Consider the following 11,578-nt stretch of genomic DNA (forward strand, 5'->3'; position numbering starts at 1 on the left):
TGTCCCCTCCCCCACAGTCACATCAGTCTCTGTACCAGAGGAGCTTACACTCTAATGTCCCCTTCCCCACAGTCACATCAGTCTCTGTACCAGAGGAGCTTATGCTCTAATGTCCCCTCCCCCACAGTCCCATCAGTCTCTGTACTAGAGAGGTTGCTTGTGCAGTTGCTCTCCCTCTCCAGACACTAGGGGGCAGGCCTTCTCACCTGGCCCCAGAAACATGGCTTCTTTTGGGATAGACTTGGGCCATGTTCCCCCTGAGGGAGCCAGCTTGCCCTCCCAAGCTTCACCTACACCTGAAGACCTTGGTTGTGGCCCTAAAAGAGGGGGATCCCTCCCTGCCTTCAGAGAGTGGGTTGCTGTCTATTTGCTAAGAAATGCAAAGGAGGAGGAAAAGCTGATGAACCTGAAAGCTGCTTATAAGAAGAAGAAAGTTCTCCATGATAAGGCATGGAGCAGCAAGCGGCAGAGTCTGAAGCCAGAGCTGAAAGGTTTGGAGGGCACCATCAAGAAGCAGCAGAGTCTGAAGCCAGAGCTGATAGGTTTGGAGGGCACCATCAAGCAGCAGCAGAGTCTGAAGCTGGAGCTGAAAGGTTTGGAGGGCACCATCAAGCAGCAGCAGAGTCTGAATCCGGAGCTGAAAGGTTTGGAGGATGCAATCAAGAAGTGGCAGAGCCTGAAGCCGGAGCTGATAGGTTTGGAGCGCACCATCAAGCAGCAGCAGAGTCTGAAGCCGGAGCTGAAATGTTTGGAGGACGCCATCAAGAAGCAGCAGAGTCTGAAGCCGGAGATGAAAGGTTTGGAGGACACCATCAAGAAGCGACAGAGTCTGAAGCCGGAGCTGAAAGGTTTGGAGGATGCCATCAAGCAGTGGCAGAGTCTGAAGCCGGAGCTGAAAGGTTTGGAGGACGCCATCAAGAAGCAGCAGAGCCTGAAGCCGGAGCTGATAGGTTTGGAGGGCACCATCAAGCAGCAGCAGAGTCTAAAGCCGGAGCTGAAAGGTTTGGAGGATGCCATCAAACAGCGGCAGAGTCTGAAGCCGGAGCTGAAAGGTTTGGAGGACGCCATCAAGCAGCAGCAGAGTCTGAAGCCAGAGCTGAAAGGTTTGGAGGACGCCATCAAGCAGCAGCAGAGTCTGAAGCCAGAGCTGAAAGGATTGGAGGACGCCATCAAGAAGCAGCAGAGTTTGGTGAAATCATTAAAGGAAAAGAGCGTAGCTTTCAAAGAAAAGTTCCAGAATGAGGAAAGGTTCCGGAAAATGCAGGGAGACGCCAGTAAAGATCCAGCGTTGGCGGTGGCAATACGGGTGGAGAGATGCTGCCCCTGGTATCCCATCCACCTCAGGATCTGCTTCACCAGAGGAAAGGTCAGCCTCTACCTCCTTCCCTCCCTCCCCAGCAAGCTGGAGGAACAGCACAGGAGGTAGAGGAAAATGGCTGAGGGCTGCTAAAGTTTATTAATGAGGAGTCTCCCCTAAGTGGAAGAACCTTCTGGTTTTCCAAGGATTCTGCGGATGAGGATGATGGTGAGGACTCTGTACCTGGTCCTGTAAAGGAAAAAAAAGACAGCAAAGCCACGCTTTATTAAAAGTGACAGTTTGGACTCCAGTATGGACAGCCATGTACACTGCAGAGTTTTGGAGGGAAATCCTCCTGTGTGTGCACAGAGCTCGGCAGGGAAGATGGCTGCTGTGCCTGCAGGACTGCACTCTGCTGGGACTGGGAATTCAGTGACTGTTGAATCTGCTACCAAGAATCCTGTGACTGTGGACTCTGCTGGGACTGAGGACTCTGCTGGGGGGGAAGGTAAAGGTGGGATCTGACATTATTTCTGGACAATCCCTGCTGATGTCTGCAAATGCAGCAGAAAATGGTGGAGGGAAAATGTCAGCTGCACTATGAAAGGTGTTGCTGAACCCCAGGGGAGAGTGACCAGGAGTGGAAGGCTTTTGCCTAAGAGGAGTATGTTGGAGGAGATAGGAGCATCTGGTGTGAGTGGGTCTGCTGGGAGCAGTAGTGCCACGAGTGAAAGGAAACATGTAAATGATAAAAGTGCTTGCAATGCTGGAAAGGGGAATGCCTGTGTGTTGGTGGATGGAGTGACTGCTGCTGCCTCTGATGGTGGTTTGCAGAGCGGGGGCTCTGAGGTTCCTGCAACCAATGGGCAGGGTGCAGCTTTAAGGTCTGATACATCTAATGCTGCAAATAAAACCTATGCTGGGGCTTTGGCTGGGAGGAGGGGGTCACATCAGGCTATCCGCATGATACTCGGCTCCGGTTGCTTCCACACTCCCACCTGCCATCCACCGGGAGCCACTACCACCCACCTGAGGGAGCCTGAGAGACCTCCAGACTATGCCAGATCCTCCACAGCAGTGGCTGCACCATCCATGGCAGATGATCCCACCATCCTTCCCGGCACCCGTCCCCACGTGGTCCTCTGCAGCGCCAACCTGCCTCCATCCCAGCGCCCTCCTCAGCCGCTCTGAACTGTGGCCCACCACCGCCCAGGTACATCGGGCACGCTGGAGGAGTGGCCGGCCGGCCGAGCCTCCCCGCCACTCCACCCCTGCCTCCATTACAGCAGCGCCCGTCCCTGCAGGGGACAAACCACTAAACCACCAGGGACAGTAACAACAGGGCGCATACACATCACTACCCACCAGGGTCTCAGGCATACAGGCACATAACACATAAGCCCTCAACCCTGCTGCCTTCCACCACCCACTGCAGCCCGCATCCAGGCCGCACGTCGCACCCAGGCCGCTACACACCACAACTGGGTGCAAAGCCACACCAACCACCAGGAGAACTGCACCGCTCAGCCCCCACCTCACAACCCTACCACCCGGGTAGTCTGAGGGCAGGGTGAGAGCACTGGCGGTCCCCCCGACCCTGCTGTGAAGCAACAAGGGACCGGCAACACCTAGGCCAAGGCCTACCTCAGCATCAAAGCACCTGGCCTGGCAGGGCCTACTGTGGCCTACCACGACACCCCCCCGGACAACCCAAAGGGAACCTGCACCCGGCCTAAAGGAGCTCCACCCGCACACCCGTAAGAGTGGCCTGAAGCGAGCGCTTTCCACACCACTGAGCCCAGTGGATGATTTCGGCCTGGCGATGCCCACCACTGCCTCCCATGATGCAACCCTGCCCGGACCGCTGAGCTCAATGGACAACCTTGCCCTGGTGAAGCCTACCATCGCCCACCACAGCACAACCCTGCCCAGACCTGAAATCCATCTGATGACCCCCGGGAATATAGTGCGGGAGAAGGCCTGACTGCTGGTTCTGCGATCCCCCAGCCCTACCACGCTCATCACCCACACCTGATGCCCACCTCTCACAACCCTTTCTGCACCCCATCTCCACCACCTGGAAAACACCTCCGCTACTGATTACCACCCTTCATCTTCGCAAACCAAACTTCACCCCTCAAACCAAGACTTTCACAAACTGATACTCGCAACCTGATCACCCCTGGCTACAACCTATCGACCAGAACTCTACCCATCCTGTTCCTAGGCACACAAACTCTAGCTAACGGAAGACACAGCAATGAGATATGCCACTGCATGTTAGACTATCAGCAACCAAGCCTCCCGCAACGCCTGTCCACCACTCCATGTACCTCCCTAAAATGCCTTCTCCACTCCTCCTCCTCCTATTCTTCTCCTCTGTTCCCAAAATCTCTTCTCTATATCCCTCTGCTCCTCCCAAACAGCTGTACATTGCACCCTCACTGCTTCCTTCACCCCTCCACGGCACCCACCACCTCCTCCTAATACTCCACTCTCCCACTGACCCGAACACCTCCACTGGTAGACTTACACGCTCCTGCACATCCCGCTCCCATGCCACCTTTCTCACCCTTCTTCTCCTATCTTCGGATGACATCTCCCCAAACCCTGGCCCTCCACCACCTCGCTCACCCACAAGGCACCCTCCCACTTCCACATCCTGCCGCAATCCCCTCAACCTAGTACCTGTCCCTCTGCTCCCCAAAACCACCCACCCATTTTTGTGTGCACTCCTAAATGCCCAATCGGTGTGCAACAAGCTCACCACCATCCACAACCTCTTTGTTTCCCGTTCCCTCAACCTCCTAGTGATCACAAAAACCTGGATCCAAGCCATTGACTCCCTCCTACCTCCCCTGCAGCACTCTCCTATGGAGGTCTCATCTGGACCCACTCACCCAGACCCAATGGTCGAAAAGGTGGTGGGGTTGGTCTCCTGTCACCACTGAGCACCTTCCGAGTCCTCCCAAACCCCCCTCTCTATCCTTCTCCTCCTTCGAGGCCCACTGCATCCGACTATTCTCCCCAACCCCCCAGAGATTTGCTGTAATCTACCAGCCTCCTGGACCCTTATCCCGCTTCCTCGATGACTTTTCCACCTGGCTACCCTTCTTCCTCTCTTCCGAGCTACCCACCATCATCCTTGGAGACTTCAACATCCCTCTCAACATCAACAACCCGACCACATCCCAACTCCTCCACTTAACCTCCTCTTTTGCACGCACACAGTGCATACAATCCACCAACCACTCCGATGGGAACATCCTGCACCTTGTCTTCTCCCATCTCTGCGCTCCCCACAACCTCACAAACACCCCCTTCCCTCTCTCTGACCACAACCTTATTACCTTCTCTGTCTCCTCGTCCTCAAACACCTACCCCTCCAAATGCCAAACTACTACAAGCCAAAACCTCCGTAACCTGAACCCTGCCCCCCTCCACTCTGCAGCTGATCAACTTTACCACAGCATCCTTCCCCTGTCCTGCCCCGACCTGGCCACGACTGCCTATAACAACTCGCTGTCAACCGCTCTTGACTCACTAGCGCCTTAAACCACATGAAACATCAGACCCCGACTGCTCCAGCCCTGGCAGACTGAATATACCAAAACTCTCAAATGACGCAGTCGTGCGCTGGAGCGACTATGGCGCAAAACCAGATCCTAACTAGCATTCACCTGTTATAAATCCACCTTCCACACCTACACCTCCTCCCTCCAAGCTGCCAAACAAGTCTACTTTCTGATGCTTATCAATATCTTCTCCTCCAATCCTTGCCAGCTCTTCTCTACCTTCAACTTGCTACTCTCTCCACCCCCACCTCCACCCAGCACCTCACTCACCGCCCTTGAGATTGCTAATCACTTCAAAAACAAGATTGACACAATTCGCAGGGACATCGCCGCTGCCCAGACCTCCTCCCCACCCATCTCCTCTCACACAGCAACCCCCTCACCACCCCTCTCCCTTGGTCTCACCACTGTTAAGACCCCCCCACCTAACATCCCTCACACTGAAGCCCCCTCAACACTCCACTCCTTCGACCTTACTACCACCGAGGAGGTCACTAAGGTCTTCTCTGAAGCCCGCCTCACCACCTGCCCCCTCGACCCTATCCCCTCACAACTCCTACGACCTCCCTCCTCCTCCATTATACACCCCCTCACCCACATCTTTAATCTCTCCCTCTCTTCTGGCGCATTCCCCTCCCCTCTGAAGCATGCGCACATCACTCCCATACTCAAAATGCCCTCCCTGAACCCCACTGACCCGAACAACCTTAGAATCATCTCCCTGCTGCCATTTACATCCAAACTCCTTGAGCGATTAGTCTACAATCGCCTAAGCTCCCACCTCAATGACAACAACCTCCTCGATCCACTACAGTCCAGCTTCCATCCCCTACACTCCACAGAACCTGCCTTACTTAAACTCACCAACGACCTGCTAACCGCCAAAGCTAATGGCCACTTTTCAGTGCTCCTACTCCTTGACCTCTCTGCGGCCTTCGACACAGTCGACCACCCCCTCCTCCTCAACAAACTACACTCCCTCGGCCTCAGAGACTCTGCTCTCTCCTTGCTCTCGTCTTACCTATCACAACGCTCCTTCAGCATTACCTATAATGCTACCACCTCCCCCTCACTCTTCCTCTCTGTCGGGGTCCCTTACGGCTCCATCCCCGGGCCCCTTCTCTTCTCCATCTACACCTCCTCCCTTGGGCAACTGATACACTCTCATGGCTTCAACTACTACCTCTATGCCGACAACACGCAAATCTATCTCTCAACCCCTCGCCTCACCCCTTCAGTGTCTGCCCGAATCACTAACCTACTGAATGACATATCAGATTGGATGTCACTCCACTTCCTTAAACTGAACCTCTCCAAAACCAAGCTCCTAGTTTTCCCCCCAGCCCGTGCACCCCCCCCCCCACTGACTTCTCCATCACGTCCAACAATGCCACTATCAGGCCCACCCCACAAGCCAGAGTACTTGGTGTCACTCTTGACTCCAATCTATCCTTCCTGCCCCAAGTCGAATCGCTAACAAACTCATGCAGACTCCACCTCCGCAACATCGCCAAAATACGCCCATTCATAACCCCAGAAACCACTAACAACTCATTCACTCCCTCATCATATCATGACTAGATTACTGCAACTCCCTCCTCACTGACCTACCTTGCCGCAGGCTATCCCCGCTTCAGTCGATCCTGAATACAGCCAGACTCATCCATCTTACCAACCACTCCTTTTCCGCCACCCCCCTCTGCCAATCCCTCCACTGGCTTCCGATTGCCCAACGGATCAAATTCAAAATTACACTGACATACAAAAGTTTTCCATAATACCGCCCCAAACTACATCACCGACCTAATATCCAATTACCATCCAAAACGCACTCTCCACTCCTCACAAGACCTCCTTCTCTCTAGTTCCCTGGTCTCCTCCTCCCATGCCCGCCTCCAGGACTTCTCCAGGGCATCACCCATCCTCTGGAACTCCCTACCCCCAATCCATCAGACTGTCACCTACTCTCCTCTCCTTTAGGCGCACCCTGAAAACCCACCTCTTCAGGGAAGCCTACCCCGCCCCCTGCTAATTGCCAATCTCTTCCTCTCTTCCTACCACTCCATCCCCCACAGCTTTTCCTCCTGTATCACTATCCCCCCTCCTAGATTGTAAGCTCCAAGGAGCAGGGCCCTCAAACCCCTTGTGTATCACATTGTATTGTTATTGTACTGTCTCATGTATGGTCTCCCGTTGTAATGTACAACGTTGTGCAAACTATTGGCGCTTTATAAATACTGTATAATAATAATAATCTGCTCTGGGGGGAGGTCTGCTGCAGGTCTGCCATCTGCACCCCTATCCTTCAGGAGGCAGAATGTGGTGCAGCTCAGGTGGGAAGGTGGGGGTGTTCCCCCGGTCAGGAAGTTGGTGGTGGATGGGATTTTGGTGATGGTTTTTAAGGCTGATGACATCTTTGCTTTGATCAGTCCGGTGGGATCCTATGAGTATGACCTTGTCAGGAATCCCGGGTCCTCGGCGGTGCGCACATGCGCAGACTGCCGATCCGTCCCATCCGGCGAGCGCAGAGTCCTCGGCGATCGCAGTTGCGGCCGCGCATGCGCAGTAGTGATCGCGGCCGCACCAATGGGAGAACAGGGCGCTCTATTTAAAGCTGCCCTGTGCATCTCCAAGTTGCCGCAAGGTCTTGTTTCCTGTCCTGTAAGTACGCTTCCTTGTTGCCAAACTCTGCCTGTTCTGTTTTACGCTGACCTTCTCCTGCTCTGACCCCGGCTCGTTCCTGACTATCCTTCTGCCTGACCCTCGGTACCACGCTGCCCGCTACCTGCTGAACCTGGCTTGTGACCCCGACCATTCTCCGCTTACTCCCACTGTACCACGCTGCCCGCACAATACCGACCCGGCTAGTCTGACCTCGCCTACTCCTGACAGTCGCCCATCCATCCTGCTCGAATCGGGATCCATCATCCCATCCATCCTGCTCGGATCGGGATCTGTCGTCCCCTTCACAGCAGGCTCAACCCGGGCACATACCCTCAGCGGGACCCCTCTGCCACCGCCAGGGGTGCCCAGGAACGCGACCTGGTTTCAGTCTTGCACCAAGTCCATCCCCACCATCAGGGGCCCTGGTGAAAAGGCAGACTGGGACTTAGACTCCGCGTCCGAGGAAACCCCATGCCGTGGACCACTAGAGATCCCGTTGGGCGGAGCCTGACAGACCTGTCCTTTGTGTGCCTCGAGTCTCTGGATATATTCTGGGAGAAGTATGAACATGTATATAGGGGTCTGCCAGAGTGGAAGGGACTCATCCCAAAACTTGTCTCACGCCAACCTCTAGTTAAGACTGTCACCATCCTAGTAAGGAATGAGTTGATCCCTTATGCTGACTTGGCTGTCTGGATGAGGAGATTTGGGGAGCTACTGACCCCTTTGAAGAAGATTGTGGATGAGAGGGGGATATGGACTGGTGGGTGGTCAGTGCAGATGAGGCTGTATGTGTGTGGGAATGTGGTCCAACATCTGCCCTCCTCAGCCTTCATTGGGAAGGATAGTATTGTCATGTTCTACCCTGGACAGCCCAAGCTCTGCAATAAGTGCGGTTCTCGGGGTCACTTCACCTCCTCATGTCCAGAGATGAAGTGCTCTCTATGTCAGGATCTGGGGCATCTGGCTAAGGATTGTAACATCATCATGTGCAATCTTTGTGATAAGGTTGGCCATTCGTACAACCGGGGTGCCCTGAGGCCATGCATAACCAGTCAGCTTTGGTGGAAGAATCATTTTGTCTGGACATGGAGGAGGCAGAGGAGAGGGAGGCTGTGCCAGGGGTCCCCAATGTCTCTGTCCCTGTGGTCCCAGTGTTTGATGATCCATCGAATATGTCATCTCCTTGTGTTGTGCCCCCTGAGTCAGTGTCAGTGGATGTTGTGTCTGATCCTCCTGTGTCAGTTTCCCCAGAGGTAGTGGGGGCTGTGGAGGAAGCTAGACCAATGTGTATAGTTGCATTGACTCCCCCCCCTCCCTGGCGCCTGAGAATCAGAGGACATAAGGCACTGGGGGGTGGAGTGGATGATAGTGGGGGTGTTGGGGTGAAGGTTGAGGTGAGTGGGGTGGATGATATTGTGGGTGATGGTGGAAGGGAAGGGGGCTTTGCAGTGTGGGTTATCAAATGATGATAATGGAGTGGTTGGAGGCAAAAAGGAAGTCTGGGAAGAAGAAGCGAAAGCAGGATGTGCCTGTACCTGACCCTGGGAGGGTGGAGATGTCAAACACTTTTGATGTATTATCTAAGGGGGAGGATGTGGGATCTTCAGGTGATGAGTCTGTGGTTTCCATGGAGGAGGAATCATAGAGGACACTGAAGCGTGTAGGGTCTCCAAGTAGGGAGGGGGTAAGCAGACTAAGAACTGTATACCTCAATCATCAAGGAGTTCCTACTCCTTTTAAAGTGGCGACCATTTTTCCGGTACGGTAACCTGTCGGCGGATTATTGAGGTAGAAATGGGGAGATGCATGGTCTTAGACGTCTCCATGGGGGGGCAGGACGTGCGCCTCATTAACATCTATGGGCCCCAGACAAAATGGGACAGGAAATATCTCTTCATGAAGATCAAGCCTTTCCTTTTTACAGCCCAGCAAGTTGTCATCAGTGGTGACTTTAACACCGTCACTAGGACTAAGGACAGGAAAGGTACAGGAGTCAGGCTGGACTGTGATAGATAGAGAGGCAGGTCTGGTTGATGTGCACATTCATTGCTGCCCAGACGACATGGGATTCACTTTTCAGCAAGGTGCTAGTCAGAGTAGAATAGATAGGGTTTTTTTTAAAGGGGAACTCCACCTTCTCTGCACCAGTGTGTCAGGCGGTGGAGTTTTCTGATCACTGTATTCTGTCTGTGACTCTGATTGGCCCCGATACACCACCTAGGGGGAGAGGTACCTGGAAGCTGAATTCGGCACTCCTGGACGATGAGGTGGTGAGTCAATCCTTTGAGGATTTTTTTCAGGCACAGGTATCAATCATGGACGTTTGCAGCAGTAAGTCCGAGTGGTGGGAGCTTACAAAACGAAGGATTGTTGGGTTTTTCAAGGCCATAGGAAGAAATAAACAGCTTGATAAGTTTGTCACCTACCAGCATTTGCGGAGGAAGCTCGATCGGCTTGTCTCGAATAATGGAGATCCAGAAGCGATCTCTGAGGTTAAACTCTTGCTCAGGCGGTGTCAATATGACAGGCATGCCTCTTTGGTTCTGGAAAGGGATTATGGGAAATATCACTCGCCCGACCCTTACCAGGACTGCAAACAAGGTAGAGCAGTTAAGTCAGTTGTAGGCCTGGTTGACAGTACGGGTTCCATGACAAAGTCCAAGTCAGGGATCCTGGAAACCTCCAGGTCATATTATGCTGACCTCCTGGGTAGGAGGGACCTCGATCGGGCGAGCATGTTGGGTTTTCTGGACTCTGCTCCAGGACTGGGAAATGGCAGTTCTCTTGTGAGTTTGACAGAGGACATCACGGCAGATGAGGTGGTGAAAGCTATTGATCAGCTTGCCATTAAGAAGTCGCCTGGGCCAGACGGATTGACAGCCGAGTTTCATAAGCACTTGAAGGTTACTCTGGCCCCATATTTGATGGAGGTGTTTAATGGCTGTCTGAGAGCGGGTTTGCTCTTTCCCTCCATGCGACAATCTGCAGTGATTCTTCTGTCAAAGGGTAAGGATTCTTTGAGAATTGAGAATTGGCGGCCCATTAGCCTTCTCAATGTTGATAGGAAGATACTGGCAAAGATCATTTTCTGGCGTTAATCGTCTGTTGCAGGCAATTTACTTTCTCGCCATCAGCACTGTTTGGTTCAGGGAAGAAGCACTTTTTCAGCGGTGTTAGCTGTTCGGAAGGCCCTGGAGCGGTGCAGGGCTGGGCAAAGTTCCTGCTGGTATTGGATCAGGCCAAAGCTTTTTATTGAATTAATCAAGAGTACCTATGGCTGCTTTTGGCAAGTATTGGCTAAAGACTTTATACAGAGGAGCTGAAGCTTCATGCTTGTAAATGGTTGCTTTAGACGGCCCTTTGAGGTTGGCTCAGGTATGTGTCAGAGGTGTCCTTTGAGTCCTCTGCTATATGCGTTCGCAATCGATCCCTTTGTTCGGAGGTTAGAGAGTGGACCGTTGTGTGGAGTTCCTTTGGGCATTCCTGGGGAGCCTTCTCTGAGGGTCTTGGCCTATACTGATGACGTGTCTGTTTTCATCTCTGGGACGCAGGAGGCGGAGGAGGTGGTCTCGGTGATGGAATAGTATGCTGAGGCATCTGGCTCAAAGATCAATCAGGATAAGAGTGAGGTTTTCTGGATGGGAGAGGAAGGCGAAGGCTTTACCCTTCCGGACGCCTTCCCAGAGCCCCAGCAGGAAATTAAAGTTTTAGGCATCAGATTTGGTCCCGGTGATTACGGCCTTGCAAATTGGGTAAGCAGGCTACAAGATGCTGATGCCAAGGTGGCCATCTGGAAGGATTGGAAACTCTCTTACAGGGAAAGGATTGACCTGATTAAAACTTACCTGATCCCAGTATTTCCGTATGTCAGCTTTGTCTGTGTTTTGCCAGTGCCTCTCTATGCGAGGATCTACAGTTGTTTCTTCCAGCTGTTATGGGGGCACAAACTGAACCTCATTAAGAGGTCTGTAACCTACCTTCCCAGGCGGATGGGTGCCTATGTATGGTCAACCAGGTGGTTTTCTTTTCTCTGATGTTT

Source organism: Staurois parvus, unplaced genomic scaffold (genome assembly GCF_062004578.1).
Source record: "Staurois parvus isolate SC_StPar_1 unplaced genomic scaffold, SC_StPar_1.0 ptg000191l, whole genome shotgun sequence".
NCBI classification, from domain to species: domain Eukaryota; kingdom Metazoa; phylum Chordata; class Amphibia; order Anura; family Ranidae; genus Staurois; species Staurois parvus.